The sequence below is a fragment of the Pollachius pollachius genome, assembly GCF_949987615.1.
Source record: "Pollachius pollachius genome assembly, chromosome: 3".
Lineage (NCBI taxonomy): Eukaryota > Metazoa > Chordata > Actinopteri > Gadiformes > Gadidae > Pollachius > Pollachius pollachius.
In genome coordinates, this window is record NC_136936.1 from 6,423,930 (window position 1) to 6,438,119 (window position 14,190).

The window sequence follows — 14,190 nt, forward strand, 5'->3', positions numbered from 1 at the left end:
CACTCACAGCAGTGGATGTAAAAGAAGGAGAATGTATCCATCCTTGTACGGGACCAGTGTATTCCACTCTTTAGCTGTACCTTTGGGTTCAGCTAATTTAGTAAATCCAGATGGTGGACTTCAAAATACAAGTTTCCATTTAAATACGCAGGGCAAATTAGGATAAGAAGATAGCAACCACAGACTTGTGGTTGGCCTCTCAATGCATCCAGGAAAGGGTAATTTAATGTTGACAAGGTTAACAATTAACAGTAAAGACATGGTGACTGCTTAACATTGGTAGATCATTTTGGCCAAATATTTGCAGAATACTGAAAGCACTAACAGAGACATCAATGCCAACAGACAAGTCAATCACTGTCCCGTTTTCAATAATTAACTGTTGAGAACCTGTTATCTTCTGCACTAGTGGAAGCTCTGAACATACATTAAGGCAAAGGATGCAACGTGAACGTGAAGCAATTTTGCTGTGCCTCAGATAAACCAGCCCTAACTAGCTGTTGCGCTAATTGATGCGCAACAGCGCAGCGCTGTCAATCTAAGGGAAACCCTTCTAACATGGCATGCATTAACAGGAGGCCGTCCAGACAATGGAGGGAGATTACAGACAAAAAGGTCCCATTTCTCTGCAATAATGGAAGCATATAGGCCGGATGAGAGCTCTGGTATAATCATAGACTCGTGAGAGCTCGTTCCCTTTTACATGTCAGACAAACCCCTTGGCGACGGAGTTCATGGGGAATAGAAAACATGGCATTCACTCAGGCCGTCTGTTACAGGCAGGGCCCCGATACAAAGAACGGGGGGCCTGGCTAAATCGGAAGATTGAAAGGCGATGAGCGCTCGGCAAAAATGGTTCTGAAGTTGTGAAGGTTCACCGTGACGACGTTCAGAGCGAACGCAAGGACGGCCGTCTGCCCACGCTACACCGCTCTCTCACAGAGAGGGTGAAAAGAAAATCCTCAGAGCGACTCCACACAGAGACACCAACACGAATAGATGAACCTGGACGGCGTTTATAAAGCAGAGACCTCCAGGCCAGCTGTCTAACTCAAAGGCTGAAGGCTCCCGATACAGAGGGTGAATATGAACTCGTATCGTCCCTCTCAATGATCTCTCAATGTGTCGGCCGACAGACTCCAACAGAGGACGGCGTGTGCTTGGTGATATTTACCTGCACGCACGCAGGGGCTCAGGAGACGGCTAAGGAACTGGCAAGCGCAGAGCTGGACCATGTCGGCCGGCTACCAAGTAAGAAAGTAATTAAGTTAGTCGGCTGTGTGTGACACACACACACTGCACACACACACTGCGAACACAATGGCCGTGCCCGTGCCTTCACCGCCCATTGTCTCAGCGCGCTCTCCCTCCTCAAAGAGAGGCGGACAAAGGAAGAAGCTAGAGATTGAGTTTGGTCCACAGCGGACACAATGATGGTGGTGGTGGTGGTGGTGTTGGAGGAGAAGATATTAGATCTAGGCTACAGCTGGGGTACAACAGGCATGCGGCTACTCCACAGGGACCCGCTCCGAGCACCTAATGCAATCAATCGCCCACAGCACACGTGTGCCTGGGACACACACACACACACACACACACACACACACACACACATGCAGAACAGAACACAAAGAGGGCTCAGCACGTTTGAGTCAAATCATCATCACTCAAATGTGATTTGGGTCCAGAGTGTTCTGACTGCAATGTCCTTTATTAAAACCGCCAGGTAACCATTTGCTCCTGCCCACTGCTTTTTCAGTTTTATCATTTTCCCCCCTCTAAATGAAGGATAATTTGCCGAGTGATGTCAGTGCCGTGCGTGTGTGTGCGTGTGGGCGATTATGTGAGTGCATGTGTGTCTCTGTGTGCGTGAGTATGTTTTCATGTGTGTATCTGTGTGTGTGTGTATTTATGTGAGCATATGAGTATATGTTTGTGTGCGTTTATGTACGTGACGCGCGTTGGTGTGCGTGTTTGACTCTGTGTGCGTGCATATTTTAACGTGTGACTATGTGACTATGTGTGTTTGCGTATTGCCACTATGTGTGTTAATGTGTCTCAGTGGTCATGTGTGTGTGTGCGTGCACGTCTGAGAGCCTGTGTGAGTGCATGTGTTGGGGATGAAACGTGAGCGCTGTGTAATTGCCAATCTGTTTAATGGCAGTGTTTTAATAGTGAGGTAAATACAGCCATGGACGGGCATAAGGGCAATACAACACTGGCTGAGGCAGGGCGCTGGAGAGGAAGGAGGTGGGTGGGATGGGGGGGGGGGGGGGGGGGGGGGGGGGGGGGGCTGGTCAGCTGCTGCAGTTGTCAGTGCACCACTGCCCACACCTCCATCCATTATCTGCATCCACACTCCAAGAACACCTTCCAAGACATCTGGCAGCGCACACAGTCTACTTAAGCTTTTCTATTCATTGCTTCCCACTCTGTCTTTCTCTCTCTCTCCCTGTCTCCCTTTCTTGCACGGTTTTTCACTCCTTTAATTCTTTTTTTTTTTAAGGAGTAATTGCGGTGGTGTGAGACTGTCAATGGAATAAAAGCTAAAGTCAAAGCTCGGATGGGATCCAGTTGAAAAAAGAAAAAAAATAGTTTCTGGTCTATTTGCCAGTGCCAGAGAATAAATGGGTGTACAGTGTGTGTGTGTGTGTGTGTGTGTGTGTGTGTGTGAGGGTGTACTGTGATTTCCGCCTGCAGTCAGGTTGTCAGACGCTCAACCCACACAACGACCACAGCGATTATGGAATCAACAATGTTTGGTAGAAAAAAAAAAAAGGTCTTCCTCTCTGCAGCAGCCATTTTGTGGATGGGCGAACTTTAATGTGGACACAAAATATCACTGATGGACAAACAAGGGCAAACCACACAATCACCTTTCAATCACACAAAGCACACACGCTTTCCCATAAAGTGACATCATCCCGCACTCAGCCAATCAGACGAGCCAAAGTGGCTTTGAGTCCAGGCGACTACTCCATCTGTTGTCTTAAATTATTTACAGGCCATTAAAATTTGATCTATGTTAAATGTCTTCCATTTCTTAATTATGAGACTCTGAGGTTCCGCCTCTGAACCCATTTGAATTTAATTTTGAATATATCCCATAAGAGATATTGAAGTAGCTCTGCTAATTTGATTCTACATTTATATAAGGGGAAATCTCAAACGATGGACATGTCTCCATTGGATTTTCAGGGGGGAAATATGTCACATGGTACGCTGAAGACAGATAATACAACACAAAGAACCTCTTAAAAAGTAGTTACAAATCCACAGAATCAAATTATACACTGCCACTTGGTCCATATGACTTACAGAATAAAAAGTAGCCCACACAGCGACTAGAGAGGCACAACACCGTGGCTGTGATGGGGGAGCCAGCAGCCATGCCTCCACACAGGCTCCATAGCATCCTCGGCCTTCGTCTTTACATAAACACTGCCACCTGCTGATCTGTGCTATGAACACACTCAGACGCGCGCAGACACAGCCGCGCTCCACATGCAGCGGACCTCATCTGCACACCCTCGCTGGCGTCACACGGCGATGTGCTCCACGCGTTAAATGCCATATCCATCAGCATGCAGCAGGCCGGAGACCTGTTCTCAGCCGTAAACACATCCTCTAATTAGCATGCCGGCCGGTCGCATGCAGATCCGCGAAGGTCACGGCCGGCGCAACAGCCGCGAAGGGTAAGAACAAAAAGAAAGAAAAAAAAAAGGACACTTTCTTTTCAATTTCACCCGCACATCAATCAAAATGGCTGCCCGGGCAGGAGGGGTTAATGGTGTTATTTGTCATGCCAACCGGGGGTGTCAGCCGGCGTGCCCATTAGAAGTGATGTCTCCATCAGCAGACATGACAGCAGCCGGCCGCACAACCCTCTCCAGCACCATGGAAACATGCCAGCCAGTTAGGGCCCATTGGATTCGGTTTGAACTGACACACAGCAAGCCAGCCAGCAAGCCAGCCAGCCTCATCAATAATTAGGGAACAGGCAGCTCATCCATGTCGTCGTCGTCGTCGTTGTTGTATCACATATGCAAATAAGGACAAGTTGGTGAAATGGTAGCGCTGTCTCTGTGAATAAGTGTCAGGCTTGTAATCAAACAGGGAGAAGGCTGACATGATTGTTGTGTTCTTAATGAACGCAACAATCTACATCCCAGACGGCTGCTCGTTGATGTTCAACGCTTTATTAGGATTTCATGGTTTGATTATTATGATTGTGTCATTGTCATTATTACGCAGACAGGCAGACAGATAGATAATAGATAAATGCATGTTCAGCCAACACATGAAAAAATATATGCAGCAATGTTAAATGCAGCGGTGTGATTGTAATATTTAATCCTACAATGACCGCAAAGTGTAAACAAAAGGGTGTCAAGAAATCGTAGAAAACAGGAAGGGAGGAAAAGTTCTGATTCTACAAAATGTCCAATAAAATCCTGGTCAGACGCAGGGATAGCGACCAGTTGTCTGGGGAGGTGGGCTACGGGGCGAGGTAGGAGAAAGATTGCCCTGCTGTTATTTACCGTCCTGGGGAGTGGTCTTTATCAACAAGGTGCACAGCAATTTGTTCTCGACAAACAGGCAGGGAGAAAAAAGCCAGGAACAATGCCTATAGGAATCTAGTGAAGTGGGCGAAAAAATACCCTCAATTTGTCACCGCTTTCATGGAAAAAATGGCAAATAACAGATTTGGGTTCCTCACTCGTGGAAACAGTGGATTAGCATAGAAAATGGCCCGTCTTGTATGCACTGGAGAGGGCTTGGTTGGGGGATGCAGTTGTCAATGGTGGGGGTCCCTTAACCCCAGGATCTCTCTTTGGAGCACAGGGACAATAAGAGCCGATAGCGTTGGGTCCAAACTATGAATTTTGTCATTTTTGCCTTCGATAAATATTGTTGCTTTAACTGGATTCTGGACCGTATTCATACACACACAAACACATTACACATGCGGGTCGCTTTTTCATTCAATTCCACTTTTTTTTTTTCCTCTTACTGTTGACATTTGTTTGTTTTACCTGCCCGAGGCTAACTACTGTGTCTCTTGAATTTCATAAATAGAAAAAATAAACAAAGTCTGTTAGTAATGAAAGAAGTACACAAACTCAGTGGCTCTCATTGATCATTCCTGTTTTGGGGGCATTGCTGACATTTTGTTTGAGCAAAATAAATGTCCATGTAAAAAAGAAAACGTGCATGCTGCCAAATTGCGACTCTGGGCTGCAGCGTGCGGTGGCATATGGTAGTCAGATGATGAAGGATCGCTGCATACAAAACAAATGGTCTCACCTATGGAAGTGACGTTTCCATGGCTCAGGACTTAGCTCTGTCCTCTAGATCCATCCAAAATAGAGCAGGGGGACGATGTCATTACGCATGACAGGTGACTACGCTATGAAGTAGTTGACATCAAACAAACAAAAGAGCTTTAGTTTTACTCTATACTCTTTACTCTTTACTCTACTCCAGAGCTGAGGTTTCACGTTAATTTGGGGTGGATTGAAATACTGTAAGTACTGAAAACAGAACAAGGCATCATTGAAGTGAGATAGTGTTGCTGTGTTTACTTTGGGTAAAATCAAATGCCACCAAAATACAAACACTTGCTAAGAGTATTAACACACAATAGTCAAAATGTAATTTTGATATTGATATCATTATTGGCGGGAGCTTTCCAGGAATGTTAAATTGTTATCTTGTATTTTATTCAAAAGATGATTGTTTCGCATCAGTGTCTTTGTGTACGTGACTTAAATCAAGCAAAGGGGAAGAAAAAAAAAACTCCATTCACATCAACCATGTTAAGCTCTCCAATGTTAAATCTATTAAAACGATGGCTTTGACACTCATGATCATTTCAACATAATTCAACATCATTTATTATTATGTTCAAATGAAAGTCGTCTGAGCGTCTCCGTTATTTCTTTGCTCTGCCAGATACTTTATTTGTGTATTTTCTTTTCAGGCATGGCTGCTAATGTCATTTATTTCAGCGTGCACATTTTCACTCCGATGGATTGCGAAACCAAAGCCATTAGTTGATAATATGCTGTCTATTTCTCCCTGTTACTCATCACCAAATGCATTTATATGGCATGCTGATCAGGGGAGCACTTTGTCTTCCTGGATCTCTTGATCTCCACACATGTTCATATATTAACATCTATAGGTATGTATACGATGATGCTATGTTCATATATCTATACATGCTAGTCATATACATAACATCAGCATGTATATTCTGATGTTATCTGCATATGACTAGTATGTATAGCTATATGCACAACCTTACATCTTCATAAAACTAGCAAGCATGTATATATATTTATGCTGACTATCTATGTTTAGATGTGTATACCCATACTGTGTAAGTGCAAAAATAAATATCTTTGTAAGCGTGTATGGATGTGTGTGCATGCAGCATGAGTAATAAAAATGATTCATTGCATGTACATGGAGCTTATGCATGTGCATGCATGTGTGTGCCTGTGTGTGTCTGTGCGCTAGAGTTATTGTTAGAGAAATAGCTGTTTGTTACAAAAAAGGGTTCCCTAAAAGGGGCAAACCACATACAAATTTAACATGACGTAACGTTGGGATATTACAATGTGTGAGTGGGTGATTCAAGCCCCACCCAGGCTCCATTGTTTACGTTGGCCCCTCCATTATTCAGCTATAGCAATGAGTCCTGTCACCCAGCACAATGTGGCGTTCTCCTCAAAACATCCATAATCCATATCAGTACACACAAACACTTACTTGCACAGCCTTTTTGCCTTATCTTCAACGTGTCCCACAAGAGGGCAATCCTTTGTCGCCTTTTACTGCTTTTGGTTTACATGAATAAAAAAAACACACACATTAAGAACACAGAGGTAATGGTCCCATTATAAACCCGTGAATGCATTGTATGAATCATACGTAGTAGTTAATGAGTTTTTTATTCATTAGTTATAAAGTTTAGTATGAACTATGGTCGTGTCTCTCTACCCTCCGCCCATTGCTGTGTGATGTGAACCGGTGATATGTAGATAATGTGGCCGTATTTGCATATCAGACTTGTGAACTAGTAGTGGTGACACCACAATTTTTGTACCTGCATTGCCAACCAAATCAGATTTCAGATTTCTGCTGTAGAGATTAAAAAAAATATTTTGTCTGTCGCAAAAAACATTGCAGAAACACACACACAGAGGCAGAGTGGTGCTTTGTGTGTGCATCCATACTTGTGTGTTTATGTGCATCCTTGTGTACCTGTTTGTAGGTGTGTGCATTTATTTATGTGCATGTTTGTGTACATGTGTGTGTGCGCCTCTGTTTATGTGCATTCTTGTGTTCATGTGTGTTGGTGTTCATGTGCATGTTTATGTATGTGTGTGTGTGTGTATATTCGTTGTATGTGTGTCTGAGTGTGTGTGCATGTTTGTGTACGTGTGTGTATGTGTGTATAAGGAGTTGGTCAGGCAGCTTTATGCCGTCTCCCCGAGGCTGCTCCACTCCAGAGTGAAGACATATGGCCGATTCTGTGTCCTTCTACCCCACCCTGTGGTCTCTCAACGACATGCTCCTCTCTCTCTCTCTCTCTCTCTCTCTCTCTCTCTCTCTCTCTCTCTCTCTCTCTCAGCACACGGGGGTAGAAAAAGACAGGCAGAGAGGGAGGAGAGAGACTAGAGGAGAGGAAGAGAGGGGGAAGGAAAGGTGGGGTGAGGAGAAGGGCAGAGAGAGGGAAATAAATAGGGGGAGAGAGAGAGAGAGAGAGAGAGAGAGAGAGAGAGAGAGAGAGAGAGAGAGAGAGCGCGGGGGGACCTCTCCCAGATAGAAACAGCAGAGAGCATAGCATAAGAAAAAAAGGGAAAAAAGAAAGAAATGGCTTGACCCTGATCCCTCCAGTTCTCAGCATACCCCATAATCCCTGCCCACTTGATGATTTATAAGACACAGGCTGGTGAATATTTCATGATAATACATGTAGGCTAATATGGCTTCTATGGAGTCTGCTGCACTATGGGGAGGCCTGGATTGCATTGCGTGTGTTATGGCTGTGCTCTAATCAATCAGGGCATACAGTAGGTGTGGAGGAGGGGGTCTGTTCTCATTACCCAGACAAACGTGCATTACATGTTATAAATTATACAGAAAAACCCAGAGGTCTACTCTCCACGTCCTAATGGGCAGAGATGAGATCTGCAAGATGGATTTGGTTTTCATTTTGGAATAAAGTGCTTTGAAAGGGGGTGAACACAGCGACGCAATCCGAAAAGACACAGAGTGATATTAAGGGGCAAAGTGGCAAACAGGAATTTGGGTGTGGAACGCCCGGGATGTTGTTTTATTAGCTATCATGCCGTCGAGTTATGCGTTTCAAATGCGTGACTTGCATTTAAACACGAGGCACTCAAGAGAGAAGATCTCTGTAGTGTGTGTTTGGTTTTTGAAATATAAGCTAAAGTGAGTGCCTGAACCGGGGTGAAGGTAGCAATGCAGCAGCAACATAAATACCAACCTGGGGTAATATAACGCGAGTAGGAGGAAAACAAAGCTTTGGCGGAGGAAAGCTGTTCTCACATACCACCAGAGGACTCCCAGTCTTCATACAAAGTACAAACCTCGCTAACAAACGGGAAACATAGACTCCAGCTCTTCCAGAAGCATGTATTTTTGAATCGGCCTTGGACAGTTTTCTACCTACTTCAATCCGACTGTATTCAAAACCAGAACCATCTTTATTTGGTCGGCAATATTACCAGCGAGTAGCATAGTGTTTATAAGCAGCTTAGGCGTGTTGTTACCAGGACACGAGACCAAAAGGCTGAATTACTCTCTGCACGCATCACTCATGAGGTTCTACTTTACACACAGCAGAGGAATGAGGCACCTGGTGGGTGTGTGTGTGTGGTGTGTGTGTGTGTGTGTGTGTGTGTGTGTGTGTGTGTGTGTGTGTGTGTGTGTGTGTGTGAGTGTTCGTGTGTGAGTAAACAGGCTGATAGCGAAGGATTTCTGCTGACAAGCGGCATGGCTAGGCAGTATCTAAGCCCCGGCACCAGCCCTGTCCGACTCCACCAGCCCCCTCTCCAGGTTGCTGTAAGTGGGGACCAAAGCAGCACCACGGGGGGGTGGCGGCTCCGGAGAGGGAAACCCCACACTGTGGGGGTGTTCTCCCCAAGCTGAGGGGAGGAGAGTGGGGGATGACAGGCTGGGGGCAGGCTGCTCCTCTCTGATCCATCCATCCGGCAGCTGAACCTGCAGACAGCGCTGTACCTCCCTCTGGGCCCTAGGGGGGGTTGTTCCACCCCTCAGCCTATGTGTAGGCATTCAGACAGTAATGCGTGTGTGTGTGTGTGTGTGTGTGTGTGTGTTTATGTGTGTGAGTGTGTGTCATTGCGTATTTGTGTGTGCAAATTAGGCTGTGTGTCTGTCTGTGTGAGAGTGCACAAGCAAATGTGTGTGTGTGTGTGTGTGTGTGTGTGTGTGTGCACTTGTATCCGTGTGAGAGTGTGCGTTTGTGTGCCGACGAGTGATGCTGTGTTTGTTTGCATGTTCACGTTCATGCAAACTGAGTGTCCATGCATGGGCAATGGACGAAAGAAAAGAGTGTTTGTGTGTGTGTGTGTGTGAGTTTGACGCGCGTCGCGTGTGCCTCCCGTGTGTTGACGCGTGCCTCCCGCCCCCTGTGTGCCCGTGTCGGTCCACAGGCTCAGCAGACCCTCTCCTCCCTCCATTGTGCCTTTCAGTCAGCCGGGCCACTCGGCGAGGAGGGAGGCGGCCTGTCAGAGGGCTGTCTCAGTGGGTGATGTTAATATGGCAATGCTAAGCTGCTAAAGGACTTAAGCAGCTTACAGAGTACAGCAAAATAAACTTGATGATTCCTCTGCAGTTTCCCCCGACTTTTTATAAATCCTCAAGAGTTTAAATACAACATCCTACCTCACGCCGGCCCCGCGATGACAAGCCCGCCGATTAGAATTTGCACACTTGCAAAGGGAATCGGAATTCCATACGCGACACCGGCAAAGCCGAGTTCCATCACTTTCACTATAAACGACTTACTGCATCAACAGTATTTCCTGTTGGATGCGCTTTTCAATGCACAACTTTGGACAAAGTTGAGGTTTCTATGAAAAGTCGGTTTGTCGGTGGGCAGAGAAATTTTCACCCCCCACCCAATCTACATCCATACATGTGCTCAGTCTCTTTCAGCCCATCCCCTGCTAAGAGGAAGGCTAACGGAGTAGATAAGCTGCCAAAGAGCACTGAGGGTTCAGAAAGCTGATCAATAAGTTATTGGCAATGACACGTGAAGCGCTGACAGCAGCCATTCAATCTTCCTTTATGATGTGGCGAGGCATCTCGCTGCCAAAATCACATCAAGCAGACATGCGATGGACCCCCGCAAATGGCCGCTTACGCCATCCATCACTGAATTAACTGCCCTGTTTCTGATGAAATGAGACTCCAAATGTACAGCTACTGCCAACGCGTTAGCTAGAGCTGTACGCTAGCTATCGCTGTACACTAGCAATGGCTGTATGTTAGTTAAAGCTTTACGCTAGCTATAGCTATATGTTAGCTATAGCTGTACGCTAGCTTAGCTTTACAGAAGCTATAGCTGTACGCTAGCTATAGCTTTACTTAAGTTATAGCTGTACGTAAGTTATAGCTGTACGCTAGCTATAGCTTTATGTAAGTTATAGCTGTACGTTAGCTATAGCTGTACGTTTGTTATAGCTGTACGTTAGCTATAGCTGTATGTTAGCTATAGCTGCTTTACGAATGTAATAGGTGTACGCTAGCTATAGCTGCATGTTATTTATAGCTTTACGTTAGCTATAGCTGTACGCTAGCTATAGCTCTGTGTTAGTGTGGATACCATGTCGTACTGAATCTAGGGCTGCATCTGGACTGAACCAGAGCTCATACGACAAGAGCCAGAATCCCTCCATGCTCTCCATGTCTCCCCAGCCCAGTCACATGCTAGCTGGGCCCCTAGACTGCCTCACCAGACTCTCCAGAACCCAGTAACCCAGTCCCTCACCCACATTCCTCCTGCAATGATAATACCCAGCATAACAGCCACTAATCCCAGCATGCAACACCGCTCAATTACAGTCTTCAGGAGGATGGGATTAGGGATTCAGAGATGGTGGTAGGGGGGGTGGCTTGGGGGAGAGGGAGGGTAGAGGAGGAGTTGGAGCTGATGGCTGGTGGTTTGTCTGTTAGTTTTTGTGTGTGTGTGTGTGTGTGTGTGTGTCCATGTAGTTGTGAGTATGTGTGTGTCATGGGGTTTGGGGGCTGGGTGATTGAGGGGGGAGTGAAGACAGGAGAAAGCTGGGGAGAGAGTAAGGGATAATACACGTACATGCACACACACATACGTGTACGCACACGTGCACGCGCGCATGTGTGCGTACACGTATGCACACATGCACGCACACATAGTGTGTTTGTATGTGTCTGTGTGTTTGTTTGTGTGTGTGTGTGTGTGTGTGTGTGTGTGTGTGTGTGTGTGTGTGTGTGTGTGTGTGTGTGTGTGTCTGTGTGTCTGTGTGTCCTTGTGTCTGTGTGTGGACGTCTCTTTACTGCCATGAAGGGCAGCAGATGAAGGGAGGGAGACAGAGACACAGCAGCAGTGGGTACATCCCCAATAGCCTGTCACCAGCCGCAGCGGAGCGTGCCGAACAGCACGCGGGACCGGCGGGGCTGAGCCAGGCTTCAGGAAGAGGGGGGGGGGGGGGGGGGGGGGGGGTAAGGGGATGTCAGAGAAGGGAGGTGAGAGAGAGCAGAGTGGGAGAGAGAGAGAGAGAGAGAGAGAGAGAGAGAGAAGGAAGCGTGAGTGAGAAGGAGGTAGGGAAAGAGAGGGAGGGATGATGTGGGAGAGGGAGAGAAAAAAAAGGAGAGACGATGTGAGAGAGAGAGAGAGAGAGAGAGAGAGAGAATGGGGAAGAGAGGAAGAGGGAGGGAGAGAGAGAGAAAGAGAGAGATAGAGAGCGAGACAGAGAGAGAGCGAGAGAGAGAGGATTGTATTCTGCTAGGGATGTGGGGGGGGGGGGGTATTTGACTTTGTAACAGAGGCACCAGCTCTGGTTGGTTGAGGGAGTGAGGCGATGGGTGAGGCGGCGGTGGAGACGAGGAAGACGGGTGGTGGGGGGGTTGCAACGGATGACAGAGTTGCAGGACAGGATAGCAAAGGTCATTGGTATATTTTTTTCCCGAAGCTCGGATAAACATTTCTGCCTATTGTTATTGTGGCTGCCTTGAAGGCAGAAGGGAGAGGACGGAGAGAGATATGTCTTGATGGGCGGCAGCGTGGGCAGGGGCTGGAGGGAGAAGGGAGAAAAGAGATTGAGCGATAAAAGAGGAGTCCAGGAGAAGCAGAGAGCAGTAAGGCAAGGGGAGAGGGACATACTGAGAGAGAGAGAGAGAGAGAGAGAGAGAGAGAGAGAGAGAGAGAGAGAGAGAGAGAGACAGATAGTGATGGAGTTGGAGCGAGTTGAGCTCAGAAATAAGACAGTTCTTATTTCTTACGATAATCTGGGCCACAATATCCACCACCTCCCTCCCCTACTTTCCCATCCCCTCTCCTCCTTCCCCCTTCAGTCCCTTTTGGCCATGGATGTTGATTGACGATGCTGGTAGGGAGATGAGCCACAATCAACTCCCCGTCGAAACAGCCATCACACACACACACACACACACACACACACACACACACACACACACACACACACACACACACATTCTCTCCATCTCTCACAAAGTCAAACACATTCACACACTGGCACACATATCTCGCTCCCTCTCTCACACCCACAAACACACTCACACACACACAAACGCAAACAAACACACGTACACACACGAGTGTGTACGTGTGTGTACGTGTACACACATCGAGTTTGCAGTGATTCCGTCTTTGCATGTGTCAACGTTCCCCAGCTGCTCCTCATCAGCCAGGAGAAGCTCCTGGCTGATGAGGAGGGTTATCACCTCCTCAGAGTTAAACCGCGTGGAGTGGCGGTCTCCCGCCACACCGCGGTATGGCGGGCCGGCGGAGCCTCCATCGGGTGGTCAGCTGGAGGCATTGATCGGGGGGCTCAGCGGACGGAGAGGTATCTCTGACGGGGGGAATCGCAGCTCACTGGAGCGGTGACACGCTGCAACGGCCCAAAAGAAAAGGCTACAGAGTGTTCTGTCCGGAGCGCAGCCCTGAGGGGAGCTCATGTTCCGCTGTCAGCTTCTGTCCCAGCGCCTCTGAGCCCGCCCCCCCCCGCGCCCCGGCATGGACCGGGGTCAGACACGGAGCACGCACACACACACACACTCACACACACACACACACACACGGACACACTTAGACATGGACACTCATAGACACAGACACATACACACACACACTCACAAACTCACATACAAACACAGACACACACGTGCACTCTTTCTCTCACACACACATACAAACTCACAAGAGTAATTTGCTCAAACAAACACACACAAAAACACATTCTCCCTCACACAGGCAAATACACACTAACTCAACGCATACAAACACAAACATGTTCACAACTCATTCACGCACATGAAGAACAGACATACACATTCACACATTGACGCAATATAATATTATCTTTCTCGCTCACCCTCTCTCTCTCTCCTGCCCTCTCTCTCTCTCTCAATCTCACACACACTAACACTCACTCACTCACACACACACACACACACACACACACACACACATACAGTCCCCACCAGTCAACAAACGGTGGCCATCAAAGCATGAAGTGAGGAGAGAAGTAGGGAGAAGAGAGAGACCTGCCAACCATGACGAGAAGCAGATGAACCGGCCTACTGAGCTTTGATCAGCTTGCGGGTGTCACTGATCAATGTTCCGGTGGTGTTGGTGGTGGTGGTGGATGTGGCAGTTTGGGGGGGCGGGGACCAGTAACCAGCAGCCTGCCTACCGCGGCTTAGCAGCGTGTATCACACAGAGCAGGCACCTGGAAACACGACGACGACGTTGGAAAGCACACATTCTAACAATTACCGCTGACCTGAATATATAGAGCGGATAAAGAAAAACACGCCAGCAATTTCAATATCGCATCTTTTTTTTTGCCATTTTGTTTGCGCACTACAGATGTCCCATATTATGTTATGCAGTACGGCTATCTGTACAAA